Consider the following 20,317-nt stretch of genomic DNA (forward strand, 5'->3'; position numbering starts at 1 on the left):
AAGAGTTCTAAACAAATGTCTGTCCTCCTCCTGAAAATCTTATGTACGCAAACACGCGTTGCAACTTCTTATCTTTTGCGGGTTTTTATTTTGACAGCGAATGCGCACCTGCGGACCACTTATGTGCAGCCCTGGTTATTTAGCTCGTCATATTGCAGCCACAGAAATTCTTTTGTCCATGAAACCATAAAGCTGCACTTTCTTTTTGCCTTATAGTCTGATTTGTCATAACCTTTCCGTTTTGTCACTTCTTCACCCTGACCTGTCTTATTTGGCTCAGCAGAACCTAAATATATATCCTGCTGCTTTTACACACGCACTAACATAACGCTCAGCGATTCTCTGCGCGATCAACCTCTCACATGTTTAAGCTGCAGGAGATTTCACTTGTCATGTTTGCATAGTAAGCTAACGATTGATAAGACGATGTCAGAGGAATTGGTGCGCAAATTATCATCACTCACCAATCAGTACTGTCGCTTTCTATACACAGTTCACGCGATTGCAAAGTGAAAGCAAAAAACAAGCGCAAATTCAAACGCGATTTCAGTATGTCACATATTGACAGTGGCCGATGCCAATGACATAATTACCCAGCTACATTTCCGAAAGAATGCAAAAGCATTGACATATATTTTTCCTTCCTACGATAGGCCGACGGGCAGGGCAGAGATAGATTTTGGTAGCCCGACTGGAAAAAAGCCCCAGGACGTCGGGCTAGCGATTTTGCGAGCCCTGTATCTGATTGAGGAATCACTCATCTTTGGAAAAGAGAGTTTATTATGGAGAAATGTCTCTTTCCAAAATAAAAGCTATACTATACGCTTCTTCTGGGCTATATTCTCAGCAGCATATTAAACATATCAGGTCCCCATAAGGAGAATCATGTGCTAACGGCTGTCTAAATGACTCGGGTAAAGTTTGTAGCATGCGTGCTTGTTTTTGTCTGCTTCCACTTGTCTTTGCACTAGGATGATGTAGACGTAAATGTGCAGTCATATTGGTTGTGTTCCCACTAGTGCTGTCAGCGTTAATCTGAAATGACGTTAAGGTCATAACACGGCAAATCTCCGTTAACGAGCTACCGCGGATCGCCTCATGAGTGGGGCTGGAAGACGTCAACACATTAACGAGCTAACTGCGCTAACACACTAGTTCCCACCAATTGAGCATTGCTGGCACATCCAACATACTGTTTTACTTTTGTCCATGACACGCTTACCTTTAGGGTCATACGTCACATGAAAACCAAAATAGTTCCAAACGCCAGATCTGAATGAGGGTGGGGGAGGTTCAATTTGCCATGTTGCAGCGAGCTTAACTTCTGTCTAGCTAGCTTGCCCTGGCTCAGTGAATCTGTGTTCGACTACGCCTAGGCTGCACTGTCGAGCGCAGATCCACTGAGCGCTCAACACAGACAGCATCGTCAGAAGGAAAGTTGATAAAATAAATTAAAAATGTTGTATTGTTCGATACATATGCGTACCGAACCGAAAGCACTGTATCGAACGGTTCGATATCGATACGAGTATCGTTGCACCCCTAATATATATATATATATATATATATACTATAAGTATGCGCCTTGAGACCGAAAGGGCACAAACACAAGCCAAGCTGGAGGCGAGCGTTTCCAAGGTGGTATTGGCTCTGGACATTCAATTATTTTTTGTTTTAGGAAGAGCAATAAAGACTTTTCTGTATTCTCGGGACAAAGTGGGATAAAATGCATTCTGTGTGTGTGTGTGTGTGTGTGTGTGTGCGCGTATAAAATGTTTGATCTTGTGCTATTTTTCTTCATTCTGCTGAATCACTGTATTTTATGCAGCATATTTTCACCTGTCCTTCCATGCGTAAAATTGGGAAATGAAAATTGATCCTTAGAAATACAAAATAACTCATGTGACGATACACTTAAAATATGATCATACACTAATTGCTAAGATGTCCAGAAATGTGCAGGCTGGAACTTTCTTTTTTTCATAGTTAGAGAAATGTTGAAGTCTTTTTTTTTCTTCCTTTTTTTTTCCCTTTTTTTTTTTTTTACTAAGAGTCCTACCTGTTAAATGAATAATGGATCAGTCTCCACAGCGTAATGATGGTATTTAAAAGAAGCTAAAGAAAGCAGAGAAATTCTTTCTGTGAGGGCCCTTTAGAAAGTTTGAACTGTGTGAAAAAGAACTCGACATGATTAAGTTGGTGAATTTAAGGTTGTCCCTAGTTATAAAAAAGCCATTGTCCTAGGACATTACGACGATGTCATGTCTATTAGATCCAAGGTGAGTCTGTCAAAGGACCTTTGCAATCCTTTATCCCTCAGTCTTTCATCAGCTGTTGTTTCCTTCCTTTGTGTCCTCTTACTGTCTTTGACTTTAAAGCCAAGCTGGTGCACAATCCCTGGAGGCGTCTTATAAAAGAGTAATGTATGCCTTTCAGTACAAAGGCCATTTTCGCATTTTCAAGAGAACAAGATTCTGATATAGATGGGTTTTGTTAGAATTTTGTCAGTACCAGTATTGATACCTTTACTCCTACTCCTTATTTTATTTTATCTCCTAAGGGGGACGATGAGGTGGAGTTGCTTTATCTGTGCTGTTTTTTGGGTGTTTGAACGTTACTGTGTGATCGGATTATGCTGAAATTACCAGGCCAAAATCCTTAAAACTTGGGAAAGTGGAGCTGGGCAAAAAAAAAGGAACCCATTTAGATTATAGTGTACTTTAAACGTGTAAAATTGGTCATTGTCCTCCCCAGTGGATACACTGTCAGCGAGCCCTTTTAGGCTTTTTCAGTTTAAAGGGTTAAAATTTCGAGACTTAGTGCAACAGTGCTTAATATGCCCTTTATTACTGTAATTTGTCTGGGCCCTTCAGGTGTGTGTCAACTAGGGGTGGGTTTAAAAAATCGATTTCTCGATTCATATCGATTTTAGCTTGAATAATGCAGTATTGATTCATTAAATCCTAAATTTATCTTTAAATATAAATCTATTTTGCCAGAAATGCCAGAATCTCAGATTAAAGGTCACTAAACTATTTCAAAAACTGCCAAAGAGTTAAAACACTTTGAGTTAGAACACTCAAAACCCGATTTAAAAGCAGGTAAACGGATTTCGCTGCACGTACACGGACACGTTGTCTGATGCTGGAAGCCGACATCTCACAGATTCTGAACCTGCAGGATTTCTGTCTTATTATGCACCAGTTTACCATTGTGTACAGTGCTGTCGGTCACTATTTTGTTTTTTTGTTTTTTTTTTAAACAACCTCCGCTGAGAAAGCCTAATTTCTGCTTTTCATTACTGAAGAAATGTAAACTTTTTAAATTGAAAAAGCTTAGCTGTGTCTCTAATAAAACTTCAGTAACTTTGCTCTGCTTCACTTTTAGCAGCATCAGATAATGTTCATATGCTGATTCATGATTTTCTTCAGTTTTTTTTATCTACTGCAGAATATTTTTAAGGCGGTTATCTGCTATGAAAAGCCAGGCCAGGAAAATCTCCATGTTTTTCTGTGTTTTATCCTCAGTTACTTTGACACAAAGGCATCTGCTGTGATGCTTACACCTCTGATGAAGTCTCACAAGTGTCAGCTTTGGTTTTATAAAAATATGGATATGTACCAATAAATGATCTGAATTATAATATTTCAGATTGTCTCATTCAGAATCAAATCCAATCGGGACCTTGTGAATCAAATCCATTATAGAAATCAAAATCGATACCCAGCCGTAGAGTCAACACAATGTCAGTTTTCCTCAGAGGGGATGTCCGAGCTTGCATTGCTATGGCAAAAAGCAGTAGAAAGTCCGACTGAAGAAACCTAATAGTGTCTATGAAGGAAGCCAGAAATGGTGCATCTTTCCAAAGTGTTTCCATTGCAGTGACAACATTTACAACACACAATTAATTATTTCCAAAATAAAATAAAAGTGATTCTTGTTCTAAAATAATGTCAGATCATGAATATTGTTTCCTCTGAGTTAATTACTGTAGCTCAAGTAACTAAAGAGTTTGGAGTTTATAGGGACAAAAAAAAAGACTGGGGTGTGTGTGCAAACACTAGTATATATGGTCAGAGGCAAGCAAACCGTGGAAAATGTCATACAGAGATTTAATTAATGGTGATATAAAGAATTAACTTTAGCTGGTGCTGCAGCTTTTTGAAATGAATGTGTTTTGATTTGCTGGAAGCGTAACTTTGTAAAGATAATTACTGTAGAGTTGTTTAATTTAAATGTATTCAGTGGATTGGAATTAGTGTGTTGATATGTGAACTGGAGTTTCTTGGGAATGACGTATTGTAGTTTATTGTACTTTTACAGCTGATCTACAATTACATGCAGTTGTTCACATAAGTTTGGCTGTGGCATTTCAGGTGTTTCAGGCGAGCACTTTAGCATTTCAGTCTGTCCAGAGTGGGTGTATGTAAGTAAACATAAGTCAAAACAGCAAATAGTTCCCTAATTTAAGACTGGTCATTAATAACAATCTGTATATACTGAGAAGTCTTAAGAAATATGAAAGTGTCAGTTAATCATCCCAAAGAAAATTTTAACTGAATAGCACCAAAAATGGAATTAATTTAAGCAAACATTATTGTGAGTAATATACAAATCTTGGCCTTTGAAAAGCTAAAATATTAGATGACAGGATCACTTCTGTATATCTACAAAAACGCTTTAAGGGAACCATTTATGGCAAATGTATTTGAGTGCTGCATGTACAGCCTGTTACTAATATGTCTATGATTTCCTTATACCACTGCATTATTAAAAGTTTCTAGGCGCTTAAATACAAGCCTCTATGCTGAATTAAATATAAAAGGCATTAAACAAAAAGTTTTCAAATGAGAGTGCATTTCACTGCACAAAGTGGAAACCCATGGGTAAAATGTAGGCAAAGCCATATGCTGTAAAGGAGCTAATTCAATACACCAGCAGAGCAGAAAAACAGCTGATTGTTGCTCCTGATACAAGCTATAGCTCGTACAACTGTAAAGCCCACAAGGCAATTTCTCAGATTTCTTCACAAAGAAATTTGCTTTTAATTAGACAAAGTCTCTCAACAATTAACCTTTGCGTTCCCTCGCTACAACTAAAAAACAATAAAAAGTTTTATCTTCCTTTATTGCCAGTTTTAAGAACATAATACCCACACAAATGACAATTTAGCATTGGAGATTTGAGATGTTTAACCCGTTTAAAGTCAAGGATCATTATAAAACAGTGAGGTTTTATGATTAAGCATTGCCTAAATTTTGCTGTGCGTGCGGAAGCAATGAAAATTGTACTTCCCGTTCTCTCTCATACAAACTCTCTTATGCAGTTTCTGAAGTGGTGGATGTGTGCAGGCTTCTCTGTTACTCCCATGCCTTAAAAATTTTTGAGCAGCACTCAGCTCATGGGGCTCCTGCTTGTATCGAGTCCAACTTGGTAAACTCTGACACACAAATCTGCATCACTGACAAATAGCAAACCCATATAGACAGTGTTGACCTTTGAGGGAACACAGAGCTAGAGAATACAACATCAGGCAAGCTTATTTTCTTTATTGTACAATCGAATTTTATATCAGGCTGCAGTGCTATGGTGTAGGTCAATAAAAAAGTTAATGGCTTGCCAACAGTTGATTTGTTTGTTAAATAAACTTTGTGAACTCATTGTTTTGTTACACTCTGATTGAAGATAGCAGGCAGGTCCTGAATGAATTAGAACGTTCAGTATATTCCTGCTTAATCAAACGCTGTTGCCATGTTAAACTGACATTTGGGCAGGGTCACACATAGAAGACAGAGGCCAGACTTTAAACAAAACTTATTCCAGTGCAGGCAAAAATGACTTTTTATAGTTGGAGGCACATTCTCGAGTGGTTTAACCCTTAAAACCTCATGTTCTCAGCCCTTCTCAGCTGCACCTAGCCTTGATGAGGGGCAGGACCTTTGCTAAAGTGCTCCTCATCAAGGCTAGAACCTTTGCTAAGCTGGCAGTCAATCAGATCTGGCAATGCCCTGGCAAGTATGTGAAGTATGCTCTCTCCACAAACGGGATTTACCACAATGCAGGAAATGGTTTCCAAACTATGTTCGTGTCAAAGTTTCATAGCTAGTAGGTATTTGTTATCAGCTGCAGCTTGTAGACATTTTCTTAACTTTTATGTGGTAGCATAAATTTGGGGCCACAGTGGAACAGTGGTTAAGACTGTTGCTACAAGGCAGGAAGTGTTTTAGGTTTGAATCCATCATCTACCATCCATCTTCGACAGTACTTTTTATTATCTAATAGAATAATTTGCTATGAAGTGGATTAATCATTAGAAAAAACCTTTTCCAGTCATGTAAACAAAGATGAAATGTGTTGATTAAAGAAGGATTAAAAAAAAAAAAAAAAAAGAATGTTGCATACTTACTGTGGGAAATGGGATGACCAAAAAGAACAAAAAAAGCCCTGAACATTATGAGAAACATTCATCACCCAGCAATAGATCAAGTCCTAGATTCTGGGATTCAATAAATGTTATCCAATAAAAGATAATGATTATTATGGGCAATTCTTTGATGAGACAAATGAGCAAAACAAGGCTTTCCCTTGGTCTCTGATCCCGTCTAATACCTCTATGACTGACGCCACAGTTCACTCAAAGAAATTGTGTTAAATTTGAGGGGAAAGTTTTTAACCCAGTCAAAAGGAGGTTAAGTATTGTGGGATCTTGTTCACGAGTGAGAAATTATACAGACAAGCAAATCAGTGTAGCCATAGCAGTACGGTTTCCAGTTACCAGGGGATCTACTATGTACTATGTAAAAGTCTTGTGGCATGCTGGAGGACGGCAAATTCAGGGCTCGAGAAACGAGAAATAAACTTAAAAGCAGATCAGCATCCAGGAAATCGAAACGAATTCTCATGTTGAAAAAAACAAACAGCAAGGAGAGAGACAGCCATGGGGATGATGATGAAGCAACAGGTAACACTAATTACAGGTGGCGAGACAGGGGAAGTAGCACTAAAGAGACAGAGGCCACAAAAATAAAACAGGGAGAAACAAAACACAGGAACAGAAACGCAGACTTGACACAAAGACGGAAAGTCGAACAAACATGGAGACAAGACAACATGGAGACAAGACTTGAGGCATGATGTCAGAAACGAGAAACAGAATACAAACAAACTAAAACCTAGAACTAAGAATACAAATGCTGAACAGAGGAAATGGAACCGATATCCAAAATCAAGGACTAAGCACAAAGGAATAACAACTATAATAAGAACCAAAGCCTGAAACTACAATCTTAAACTCAGAATAGTAAATGAACAAGCAGAATTCCTCCTTGGCTCCTTCCTTTGGAGGCTTTCCAGGCTTGCCTAGCTGGGAGGAAACTGCACAGAAGACCCAGAACTTGCCAGTAGGAATATATATCTTCTCTGGACCAGGAGCATCTTGGGCTTTTCCTGGAGGACCTGGAACATTTTGTTTGGGAGAAAGACTATAGAATATGCTGCTTAGCCGTTGTGACCTGACTTAGGATAAGCGAAAGAAGACAAATTAAGGGATGTCCTGTCTAGATTTCTTTATTTAAAGACATTAATAAAAAAAAATCACAGAACATAAAACTTTTTTTGGGTGACTCCAAACTTTTCAGCAGTAATGTATCTGTTTGTATCGACACCACTAAACTTTACAGGAAACTCATAATTAATAAATCACAGAGCGTTGCAGACGTGCTCTGCACACCAGAGTTTGTTGTTTGATGTTATGCCTCTTGTTTCACTGAGCAGTCTTCTTGTTCCTGTAGCCCAAAACCACAAGTGGCTAAATTAGCAATATTTAATCAAAAGTAGTAGTTTGAGAAAAAAATTGGAGGAAAAAAAGTAAGAACCTTTGCAACATGACAGTGTTTTGGGATACGTGTTGAAGCTCACAAAGCCAGTTACTCACTGATATCATTATTCCCCGTTAAGGGAAATCTTGCAGAGAGAACTTCACGAACCACCTAGACTATGAACTCCAAATTGAGCTACATTTTCTTTTTGCGAAGCAATCAATTTTCTGAACTAAGTGGTAACACAAAAGCTTAAAATTATTATTTTTTAATTCAAATATTAAGTGACACTGGGTGTTAAATAACACAACCTCGTCCTTTTTGAGTTGGTGATATAGCAGATGGAATGCTGGTACTTGAATTATTCCCCTTCAATTAAAACGACACTCTGTCCCACATTTAGCCTTCTGATGACATTCATTAAAAATGCATTAGCGTCTGCATTCATATTGCATGTGTTTGCATAAAGTATCCATGGGAATAACAACAACCTGAAATTCTGGGTAGTATTGTCATCTTCCACCACATTTCTAGTACACCCACTTCTTCTCTCATCAAAGCCATCATTATCAATTTGCCGTGATTCATTCTAGATTTTTTTGTGTATTGATTTATACAGTTAAAAAAAAAAATTGGATAGCTTTCCAGGGTTGCAAACAAATAAGGTTTTGTTGGAATCTGAAATAGCAAGACTGAATGTGAGGGAGTGGGCGACAGATGGGAAGCACAGAATCTGGTTTCATGTGAATGAGCTTTTGCCGGAATTATTGGTCAAATCAATCTGAAGGCTAGGGCTGTCAACCTGCAGGGCAGGAGTAGGAGTTATATTATATCCTTCTCCTAGAAACAGACAGACGTACACACACACAGACTGAAACTGTACTGGCTTTTACCGTATAAGGTCTCTTGCCAATTGCTGTAGTAGGGTTGTACTTAAAAATGTGCTTTATTGTTATTGTACAGTAAATGAAAAGTTATAAAAAGTATTAAATACATTCATAATTTGAAACTTTTGAAAAAAATTTTTTTTGAAGATGCAATTTGCTGTCGTAGTGTTGCACTGGATTACCTTAACTTGTAAATGTGCAATTAGTATATTACTGTATATGAGACCTCTAAGTTACATTGGAAAGCCTACCTCCATTCAGTATAAGGCAGTCTTTCTTGACAGTATTATCACACAGACCTGAATCAGCACAGTTCTGCTACCAGTCTTAATAAAGGCTGAACATCTTAAGGTGATACAAGGTCCAGGGCTGTTGTGTTTCATTAGATTGTGCAGCTCTCATGTCTTATCTGATTATTTTCTGTAAGTGTATTTTTTTTCTCTTTACATAGCTGAAGCATGCCTCATTGTCTGGTGATTGTTCTATTTACAGGAACACATGAAGTAGAAAATTCAGTTATGGTTTCTGCATTTTCAGCAAAAAAAAGTAATGCATTTATGTAGTGGCAATTCTTTTTGTTTGACAAACCAAACATCCCACAATTAAAAGTCCACAAGCCACTGCTGCACTGAGATACTATTTCGTACGCAGGCAAAAGAAGTCCACTGTCCAAACTTGAAAGTTGCGTTTTTATGGTTTATTTTATCCAGTTTGGCAAGCAATAACAAGATCCATTTTTTTTTGTTACTTCCTGCTGCTTCTCCTGCTCTGGTAAAAAACCATAGGCCCACCCCAGTGCATGCTGGTCCTATACCAGTCTCTTTATTTATAGAAACAAAATGGCCCTACAGCTCTTCCTGACTAATTTAACAAAGTAACATCAAACAAACATTGAAACAAAATATTAACCAACAAATAAACTTGTAAATAAACCCGAAAAAATAAGTAAACTAACAACAAACTTTAACTAATTTCAAAATAATAAAAAATAAGAACAAATAGCTCCAACATTTCTTCTTCATGGATAAATTACAACATGTTTGAAAAAAATATTCTGTAAGTCTTTCTATATCATTACAGTCACATTAGAAAAGTTTCTAAATATGTAAATATAACTGTGATTATTTAATCTTGAATTATAATAAAGACTAAAAATAAAAACGTCTAAAATATGACAAATGCAGTAAACATTCAGAGTTGATAAGCTCGCACCAGAGTCCAGCTGAATTTGATTGCAAACTTTGTGGCACACGTTGCTCTGTCATCACAAAGAAGACGTGTTAACGGCTCAGTGTTATCTTTGACCTGATTGTCGTTGCTGTGTGTGGAGGAGGGTTCAGCACACAAACACTGGGGCCAGAATGAAGGAAAGCAAATCTTAATTTTTAAAAGTGAAAAAGTAGGAGACCCAGCTTTTTCTCTTGGTCAAAAGTTATTGTGGTGTATCTCTAAAGAAAAATACCCCTTCCCTATTGGTGGAAAAATGTACTATGTAGATCAATCAAAAAATTATATGGCAACATCTGGCATTTTGTTGTTTAGTTAGAGGGAGACGTTTTAGGAGTGACGGCGCCGAGAGAAAGCGAGCAAGCGAAAGAAAGTGGGACAGCGAGTTTTGAGACGTGAGAGATTTGTGACGTTTAGCGTGTTTGGAGTCTATAGTGTGTTGTCTTGTGTAGTTAGTGTGTATTGTAGTCGTTATTTTGTTTTGTGTCAGTTATACGAGTGAATTTCACAGCTGCTGCAAAAACTCCACCAAAGGCAGATTGCAATGTAAATGTTGTCTCCAGGTGGAAGACAGGAGTGATACACCACCTGCTGTCAGACCTGCAGGGTTTAGGCCTGTGGTGTTCTCCTTTATCTCACAGTGAACAGAAACAACTTTTTGGAGTGGCACAAATCATTTGTGTGACTTCTTATTTGATGCAGAACACCTGATTGTTCTGTAAATAGTTTAAAATGGTTATATAAAAAACGCCTGAGGCATTGGCTGAATTTTTAGGCAAATAGCTGTTTGCAAAACGTGTGCATAATTTTTTTTTAATTGCATTTCAAGTTATGAAAATGATTCGTTAAACATGTTTGTGGTTGTTACAGTAAAAATTATAATTTTTTTCTACTCAGATTTTGTTTCTTTTGTCTGAATTTAGAACAATTGTGTTAATACAATATGTCAAGATAAAAAAAATTGTAAATTTAGACATGTTAGGTTGTGTTGAAAAGAATGATATGAAACAAGGCAACATAAATGGTTTTTAAAGGTGAAATATAGAGGTAAAATCAAAAGTAGTCAAAAATGGCCAATTATGCCCTGGACCCCAGAGGGTTAATATATTGCTATTTCTGTTATTTTCTTCTTGGTTTTTTTTTCCAACCATATTACCAAATTTCAATAATTTGTTGTGATATCTAAACTGGTCAGGACCAGTGTTGGTCAAGTTACTTGAAAAAAGTAATCAGTAACTAATTACTGATTACTTCCCCAAAAAAGTAATCCCGTTACTTTACTGATTACTTATTTTCAAAAGTAATTAATTACTTAGTTACTTAGTTATTTTTTAAAAAAACAATTTACAACCTGAATAGGTGATAAAGCGATAGATCTTTCAGCCCAATTCTACTTTTTCTACATAATCCATCATACAAAATGTAATCAAATGGAAAAGTCCCTTTTTAAAACTTGTTTTATTAGTTTTAATCTTTTAACTTTATGCATCAAGCAAAAAATTTAATTATATGCAACATTCTCTGACTGGAAGAAATTTGTTTAATATTTAAACCTATTGTCTGCACATTCCAGCACATAAAATAATTTTTTTTTGTGTGTGTTTACACTCACTCTTTCAAATAGATGCAAGTAAAACACAGCAGAAAATAAATAAAGTCAAAGACTAGCGGTCCTTATGCTCTATTTTCACCTGTAAAGCAGAAGAAGGGTAGGCGGAGGTTTACCCTGGTGCAGGTGTGCTGCAGCGGTCAGTGGAAGAATCCGCGAGTTTCTCTGTGAATTTCCCATTACGTGGTAGCGCACTCGGTGCTTGCTGTGAAGTTTAGGGATTTTTTTCGCTATAAAAAGAAGTTTTCTTCCCACGCACAATGCTAATGGACGCTAATGTTTTTGTCACTTTTTATGGAATCAAACTTAAAGTAAGGTCAGTCCTTCCATGCTTTAAACGCTGCACGCTCATACTCTCTCCCGCACTCGATATGTTATCCATTGTTGCTCTGTACACAGCTGTTGTCACGAACGTCGCACTTGCTTACGTCACTGTCATGAGACATTCTCGCAAAATAAATCACGGTTTTAGTAATGATGTAACGCAGCGTTCCTACGGGAAAGTAACGGTAATCTAATTACCGTTTTTGCAATAGTAATGCCTTACTCGTTACTTGAAAAAAGTAATCGGATTACTTACAAATAACACGTTACTGCCCATCTCTGGTCAAGACTACTGTCTTTAAATCAGTTGATACACCTGTTTTTTGTTTTAATCTCAAAGTATTTTTTGTATTTTTATACTTACTGCATTTTGCAATTTAATTCATTTTTATTGTATTCCTGGGACAATTTTTTACAACATCACTTGAGACTATCTGGGTTTGGCTTACATATTGTTTGTCTTGGCTCTTGTATGAAAGCATTACCATAAATGTCTGTGAAGGTTCTCAGTCATCCAGGTCATCGTAGTCAAAGGAGCTTGCAAAGAAAAGCGTCTGGACTTCTTTAAGTTGCTTGAAGACGTTTCACCTCTCATCCGAGAAGCTTCTTCAGCTTCTTCTTCATTACCATAAATCTACAGTTTGCAGTAACTTGTTTTAAAACCTTTGTTGTTACTGTCAATAGTTGTTGGATTCATTTGTCAGTCAGACAAATTGATGATGACCTAACCCTGACTGCCACTTGGACTTTATTGATTAAGGCAGGATGAGTTAAATGTGCTGAAACAAGAGAATTAGACCACATTTCAATAGCAGTTCTTGTATCCAATTCTTTTTGTGAGCTCTTGGTAAGGAGCAGAGCAATCCTTGGAATCTTGCTAATTTTGGAGAGCCACAATGATTGAAGATGATTTGATTGGTAGTCTCCAGAAGGGAACTTCATAAATTAGAAAGTTATGGCCTGATTATCACATAAATTGCCCGTTAAATAGATTTTACTTTCTTGGCAGTGTGCATGCTTGAATTATATATGTGTGTGGAGTGGGAGAGTCAGAAAGTGAGATCCATTCATGATAACTTGCTCACCATTACTTGTATCAACGGCGCAGATAATGCTGGTGTGGTTCTTTTATTACCGTCATCAGTTTTATTGCTGTTGTTAATACTATGGTTTGTTCCCCTGGCAGTCTAATGCAGAAGAGATGAGTGGATCCATCACAGCTAGATTGGGTCCTGGAGGAGAAATAACCAGCGTCAGGCACAATGAGAGTTGGGTAAAGTGAGCGGCAGAAAGAGATAAAACGCAATAAGGAGAGAATCAGGTGATATGAAAGAATGAACAAAATAATTGAACAAACAAATGGGAAGAGATGAATGATTTGTTAGGAGAGAGGAGCTGAAAGGGAAAGATCAGAGGAAATGGGCTTTCTCTCTTCTATAGGCTTAAAAGTGATTTTAACTTCAGAAAAAAAACAAAACAAATATTCACACAAAGGCTGTCTTTTTTTTCTTTCTTTTCTTGAAGGTGAAATAGTGAGCTTTTGCAGGGAATGAGGAGTGCCAAGATGAGAATTATAGAAAGACTGCCAAAGCAAATAAAGTGAATGCCTTACTTTTGTCTGTGTTGCTGAATAAAGCACTATCAGCACTACAAAGACCAGAGTCTGGCTAATACTGATACAAACTGCTGTGCGTCTCCTGCTGTAACTCATTCGTTTCACTGATGGAAACCTTGGCAGAAGACAAGATGTGTTGGATTAGGTTTTGTTTTTTGTTTTTTTGTTTTTGTCTTTTACTGCAGCCGCTCATCATTGTGCACTTTATTAAGTACTCAACATTACAGAGAATCGGTTGGTTCAACAGCTTTATGCAAAGACGTAACACACATAGCCACCAGTCCCAATTTATTAAACTATATCATTAATTTATGGCAAGTTGAACACAAACAAGAGGCTGTTCAATTTCAGTCACTGAGTCCGCTACTGGAGCTCAGAGTTAGGAATGCAAATTTTAAACTTACTACTAGCACTGTTGCCTCACGGCAAGAAGGTACTGGGTTCAAAGACATGCCATTAGTGGGGTTAGGTTAATTAGTTCTAAATTGCCCATACATGTGAATGTGAATGGTTATCTGTCTCTCTGTGTTAGCCGTGTGAAAGACTGGCAATCTTCTTCTCACCCTATGGCAACTAGAATAGGTTCCAGCACCCCCATGATCCTGACTTGGATAAGCAGAAGAAATGGATGGATTTTACTATTTCTTCTTCCTTTGGCTGTTTGTTTAGGGATTGTCATAGCAGATTTTCTTCCTCTATCTTACCCTGTCCCTTGCATCTTCTGTCACTTCAACCGACTGCATGTCCTTTCTCACTACATTCATAAACCTCCTGTGTTCTCTTGCTCATTTCATTTTGCCTGGCAGCTCCTTATCCACTATCCTATGTTCTAAAATAAAACAGTTTTTCACCCCTGACATGTACTGTTGGGAATTTGAAGAACAGAATGCCACTAAAATTAAAAAATTAATGACAAAAATTAAATACAGTAACTAACCTGAAGTCTTCCTTACCATATAACCTGGAACTTTAGAACTATTTAGTTACTGTAGGTTTGTATGAAATAACCATCATACCTGATCTACATGTTGTATTGATTCTTTAGTTTATGAGCTGCTGGCAACAGCAGATGTTCATCTGTAACAGATGTCCACAAATATAGTCAGAGAAACTTTAATATAGTCAGGGGAAATCTGTCATGATTTACTATCATCTCTAAAATGTTTTAATATATCAGTTTAGTTGTAATGTGTAATCAGAGTCCTGCTGCTTTTTCTAAACGTCAGCAGCATTAGCAGCTAAAGCTAATCGCTGCTGACAGAGACGAAGCTCCCGGCCTCTGTTAGCATTTTGAAATCCGAGTTTAGCGCGAGCCTTTGCTAACTGTTTAAACTGGACAGGGTCTCATTTGGAAATTGAGATTTAAATGGTCTCAGTCCTTCAAAATGATAACTAGCATTACCTTTTCTTTATATACTGGTGAGAGAATTTAACGTTTGGAAGCATTAGTCAACAGCAAAATGTACCAGCTGTGATTCACTATAAGTTGCTTGATTAGATTATTTTCAATAAACAATGACTAAATAAAAAAACAAAAAATGATTAAAAAAATGGAACAAGCACTGTGTTCATGTTTGTATTAGTCCATCATCGCTACCAGGTCTCAACACCTCAGTTCCCCAGTCTAGATCCACACAGAGACTACCTTTTGAGCAGAAGGGACCAATATTTTTAAGTTGAGGGAACCGATGCTAAAGGTGGAGGGGAAAAAAATCAATACAACATTGTGTTGTGATATTCTCCCGAGAACCGAGGGAGGTTGGGAGGGGGCAGCAGGGAGGAGGAGGAGGTGGTATCTTTGATTTTAGTTTATCTTTAGGATGGCTTAAATAAGTCAGACCAAAGATATAGACCAAAAACAAATGACCACTATAGAGGACATGAATAATTGGGCTGGGTCTCATGCGGATTTATTATTATCTCAGGATGCGATATTGTATCAATTCAGGGAATCCAAATATCAGTATTTCATTAAATAAACTTAAATAATTAATAGTTAACACAGATTGACAAAGTTGAACTTTGAGGGCATAATTACCTTTGAAAAAAGGTGATAAATTGCAAAAGAAAAATGCAATAATATGTATTGTGAGTGATATTATTGTATTGTGTGTCTGGTGATCCCCACCTCTAACTGATGCTGAAAGTAATGATAATAATAATGATAAGTGTTACAGTTTTTTGTACTTCACATCAGGAAAATGTTTTGGCCACAGTGGATTTTAGTATATATAGGATATGTGTAGGAACAGGTGTTGGTGTAAAGAGAGGCTGGAATGCTACCAGTATAACTGCTCATCACTGTTTTTAGAACCCAGATAAAGGCCACACAGAATTCCAGTAGCAGACACATCTCTACATCCACTGTGCAAATCAGGCCCTTGTGGTCAAATAGCTGCTAAGAAACCACCACTAACAAGCAGAAGACTTTTGCTTGGACCAAGAAACACAAGGAATGGGTATTAGACCTGTGCAAATCTGTGCTTTGGTCTGATGAGTCCTAATGAGATATTTGGTTTCACCCCTCATGTCTCCCGCAATTAGCTGGGCTGACCTTATGGAATATGTTAGGTTAACTGAAGACGAGCTGGAACCATGCAGCTCAGGCTGAAGCCGGTGAAACGGCTGTCTCACTGGATTATAGAAGTTATATAGCAATACAAGTTAAAAACACAATACAAGTTATAAACGATAAGAATTTAATAACTAGGCATAGAAGGCGTAGAATTAAGACATGTAGGATAGGGTGAAAAAGTGGGTCTTCAACATAGTTTTAAAAACCTCCACAGAGCATGCCTGCCTAATATCTTGAGGGACGTTGTTCCACAAAAATGGGGCATGAAAAGAAAAAGCAGGCTCTCCAATAGTCTTTTTTTCTGGCTCTAGGAAGTACTCAGCTTTAAGCACTGACAGAGGCGAGGCTGCACGACACTGGCGCCACCGGGCCCTCTGACCACCACCAGTAGGAAACAGGTGAAGTGTCTTGCCCAAGGACACAACGACCGAGACTGTCCGAGCCGGGGCTCGAACCGGCAGCCTTCCAATTACAAAACGAACTGCCAACTCTTTGAGCCACAATCGCCATATTGGTGATGGGTTTGGAGTAATATAACATGTGCTTTTGCCCATTTCTGTTACAGTGGTGGATGGTCCTATTAAACCTGGCCAAAGTTTCACACATCAGCATATGTACAAGTAATTCCTATAAGCCTAAAGCTTAGGCTTCAAACTGCTCTAAATGCAGGGTTGGAGACTGCAGAGTTTGTTTTTTTTCTACGCTGGTTTTAGGGAATAGGGAAGAGTACTGAAACAGCTCATTTTAGACAGTGGTTGAACTAATTATGCAAATACTTTAATAGAGTCTAAGGATAAAAATACGGAGCTGGAAAGACCCCATTTGTCGTTACAAGTTAAGTCGTTGGTGTTTTTCAAGTTGTTGCTTTTACAAATTTCTGTTGTTAGCTTTCTGATAAAATGTGCGGAAAAAAACAATCAGATATTGGATGAACTCATCCATGACATGGAAATGTTGATATGCATTGGCACTAAAAGCCTCAATCAAGTACACTATTTGAAATGATGCTAAATATTGTATCAACCTCCTTGCCTAGTTGTTGTGATGCGAGTAAAAAATCTGAGGCGGTGGAAAAGAGGACGACTGTTATTACCAGGCAGAAGAAGATGGTGCAGATAAGTGAGTGATAGCAAGCGGAAAAAAATGTAATAAGAGGAAAGGCAGCAGATGACAAGAAAAAAAAAGAAAAGGCAGAATTTTAGAAAAGGAGAAGACAGATGGTGATGGGAGAAGAGACTCAATATAGACCAGTTTCAGTCTGTGTTTCACATTAGCAAATGCAAAGCAAATGAGGAAAAATGTTTCTTTATTCTTTGTCGTGCTGGTTAAAATTCAAGAGAAGCAAGAAGAGGAGACTTGAGTGCCAAAGAAGCTAGGAGGAGCAGAACAGAGAGAAGGATGACAGTAAGACAGAAGATGCTTAGGCAGTGTTTTGTAGTGTAATTAGAAGAGCTCTTACCCCGAGCTGTCATTGGGGATGTTTCTTTTCTCCACTTGAGCGCTTGGTTGTTTATCTGCACAGCTGGTTGAGAGAGGAAAGGGGCAGGGGAGGAAAAAAGACTAAATGTGCAAGTTGGAAACAGAGGAGGAAAGCGCTGGGAGTGTGTGTTTTTTTTGGAGGAGCTCATCACTTGTGCATTCTAAGATCTATGTGCATTTAACAGTATGCGACCCTATTAGCTCCACTGCTGGGCTTTGATAACTGCACAATAAGGTAAAGAAAATAACTCACTTTGGAAATGATAAATTAGAAATTATAGGTTACTGAAGTTTTTCTTTGTACATTCCTTGTATATAATTGCTTTTTCATCCCATTTAATTGTTACAGATCTTTGACAATAGAGAGATACAATAGTATAACTAAAGAAGCCTTAGGGCAATTGGGATAGTCTCTACAACTCTCGTTATTAAACGTCTTTAAACTTTTTCTTTACTTTTTTGATGTGCGTTTGATGTGTATAACAAAAATTGAGGCCTTTTAATTGGAGAACTGCCTTATGCTGCTCAAAAGTGAGTTGACTTTGAATTTGTTGGCTATAAGACTAAAAAAAGTCAGTGTTTTCAAAGACCTATCCATCAGAAGCTGCCAGAACCACACCGCACATTTTTCAGTGAGAGTGAACAAAGAAATGATCTTTATTTGCGATGAGCTAGAAAGACCAGCAGAAGGGTGTGATAAAGTGTCAAGTTGTTCAGATGAAGAGTATTCTGCACGGAGAAACTGAAGTCACAAAAATCACAGCTTTATTTCTCGTCTCAGTGTCCCCTTTACTTTTTATTTTTTCTTTCTTTTGCTGCAGGAGAGAAATGGAAACTGTATACAGTATAGAAGCAAAGGTCACTTTGCCCTGACAAGAATGTTTTCTTAGAAAATGTGAACTGTTCATGAGTTGGGTGCTTAATACCTAAAGGTTATATAGTTCAGAGTACAAGGCTCACTGCACACTAGAAGACAAGCCCAAACTACAGATTAGGGCCCACTACTCAAAAACAGAAATGATATAAAATAAATATCTGCTGTTTAAAATTTTATAGCCAGTGTAGTGTCATGCCTGCATTCATACAGAGTTTACATTTTCTCTAGTTTACTAGTTTTCAAGCAATTTAATATTTGAAAATGCCCACACTGAAAAGAATTCTTGTGTGGTCGGTTTTGTTGGAAAAATATCTTTGAGGTGAAGAGTGATATTGTTGTCCTTGCCTGTGCTCTCTCTGCTGAACACCAAATGTTGGTGGACGGCTCACACCTACTATTACACGCCTCCACCACACCGAACAGATGAAGAAAATAAAGGCAGCTGACAAAAAGACCACATAGTCGATGTGGGCAGAGGAGGTAATTCATTCATTTAAATGCACACTTAGGTCTCTAAGATTTATAACTAATTATATTGCTGTCGGGCATCCCAAATCCAGCTTTAACACTAATGAAATCCTTTATTACAATGTGGGTTATTAATACTATAAATCCTTTAAATTATCTAATCTCCTGACTAACTTCCAAGCTCCATAGATTCTTTTAATATTATTTTATATTAACTAAAGTGGCTCTTTTATCTGTTATTGTTATTTCAAATGCAACACTAATTGAAAAAAATATCTTCTTGTAACTAACATATTTGAAATGAGGAATAGTCATTAAATACTGCTGTGGGTATGGTTCAAATCTGTTGAATTTGGGCAAAAACCTTCAGTAGAGGTGAGACACCGTTAACTACCTTTTGCTTTCTTTTTCAATTTCTTTGAAACTTGCGAGGAATGATTTCCAAGGATCTGTGCTGTGCTGTAGACGTCTTACTGATCAAATGGATATTTTAAAAAATTGTGATATGTGACAAATAAGTAAAGAAACACAACAGTTAGAGGTGATCCATGCCACAGCGCTCTGCATGGAAAACTCAAGACATGTTCTGAGACATGTTTGAAAGTGATGAGCAGACCCAAGTGATTAGGTTTTTTCAAAATGCCAAAAAGAAGAGATCAAAGTGACATTGAAAGAGGGTTCATGTTCAGGGCAAGGGCGGCAGAAGCTTTGGTCACATAGTCTGCTCGGTTGGCTAGTGTCTGAATAGTAACAATGACTAGAGTGACACTTCTGCACACATCTGATCTACTGGAAAGATATCAGTGAGAATTATGAGCAGTGCACATTTAACAGTGATGCTCATATATTAGAAAAAACAGAAGTGCAATTATTCCTCAGGTTACTGAGATTTCCCCCCAAATAGGGACCCGAATGCGTTGGTGAGAACAATCCCCTGACAGTTACATAGAGAAGAACATTACATTTGGGTTACAGTGCACAAATCCTTCATTACATCTGAAAAGTCAGTGATGCAAAAACCATAGAGGTCTGCAAAGATGAGTCATCCTTCACTATATTCTTGACAAGTGGGGGAGTGCATGTGTGATGCAGACTAAATGAACAGTACAGACATGACTCCTTTAGCGTTAGGGGATCCAATAACTCAGTTAATGTTGTTAGGGGTATATTGCTAACACTGTTTTGCCAGCCTAAAGGGATGGGTCACTGCAAATCAAGTTGTTATAAGTGATCGCGGGGGCGACCGTGGTTCAGGGGGTTGGGAAGCTCATCTTGTAACCGGAAGGTTGCCAGTTTGATCCCCTGCTTTGTCTGTCTTGGTCGTTGTGTCCTTGGGCAAGACACTTCACCTACCGCCTAGTGGTGATGGCCAGAGGGGCCGATGGCAGCCTCGCTTCTGTCAGTCTGCCCCAGGGCAGCTGTGGCTACAACTGTAGCTT

General features: G+C 37.9%; 1 protein-coding gene across 10 annotated transcripts in view; it reads left to right on the forward strand.

Moving 5' to 3' along the window:
* gpat2 (glycerol-3-phosphate acyltransferase 2, mitochondrial) overlaps positions 1-20,317 on the forward strand; it is a 171,704-nt gene that overhangs the window by 88,118 nt on the left and 63,269 nt on the right. The window contains exon 1 of one of the 10 annotated variants that reach the window (XM_006789910.3): positions 13,121-13,142. The exons of the other annotated variants lie outside the window; for them this stretch is intronic. The gene's annotated coding sequence lies outside the window, so the exon portion shown is untranslated. Of the gene's footprint in view, positions 1-13,120; positions 13,143-20,317 lie in introns of those variants that run through there. 10 annotated transcript variants of the gene reach the window in all.

The sequence above is a fragment of the Neolamprologus brichardi genome, chromosome 12 (genome assembly GCF_056152115.1).
Source record: "Neolamprologus brichardi isolate AB-2024 chromosome 12, ASM5615211v1, whole genome shotgun sequence".
NCBI classification, from domain to species: Eukaryota; Metazoa; Chordata; class Actinopteri; order Cichliformes; family Cichlidae; genus Neolamprologus; species Neolamprologus brichardi.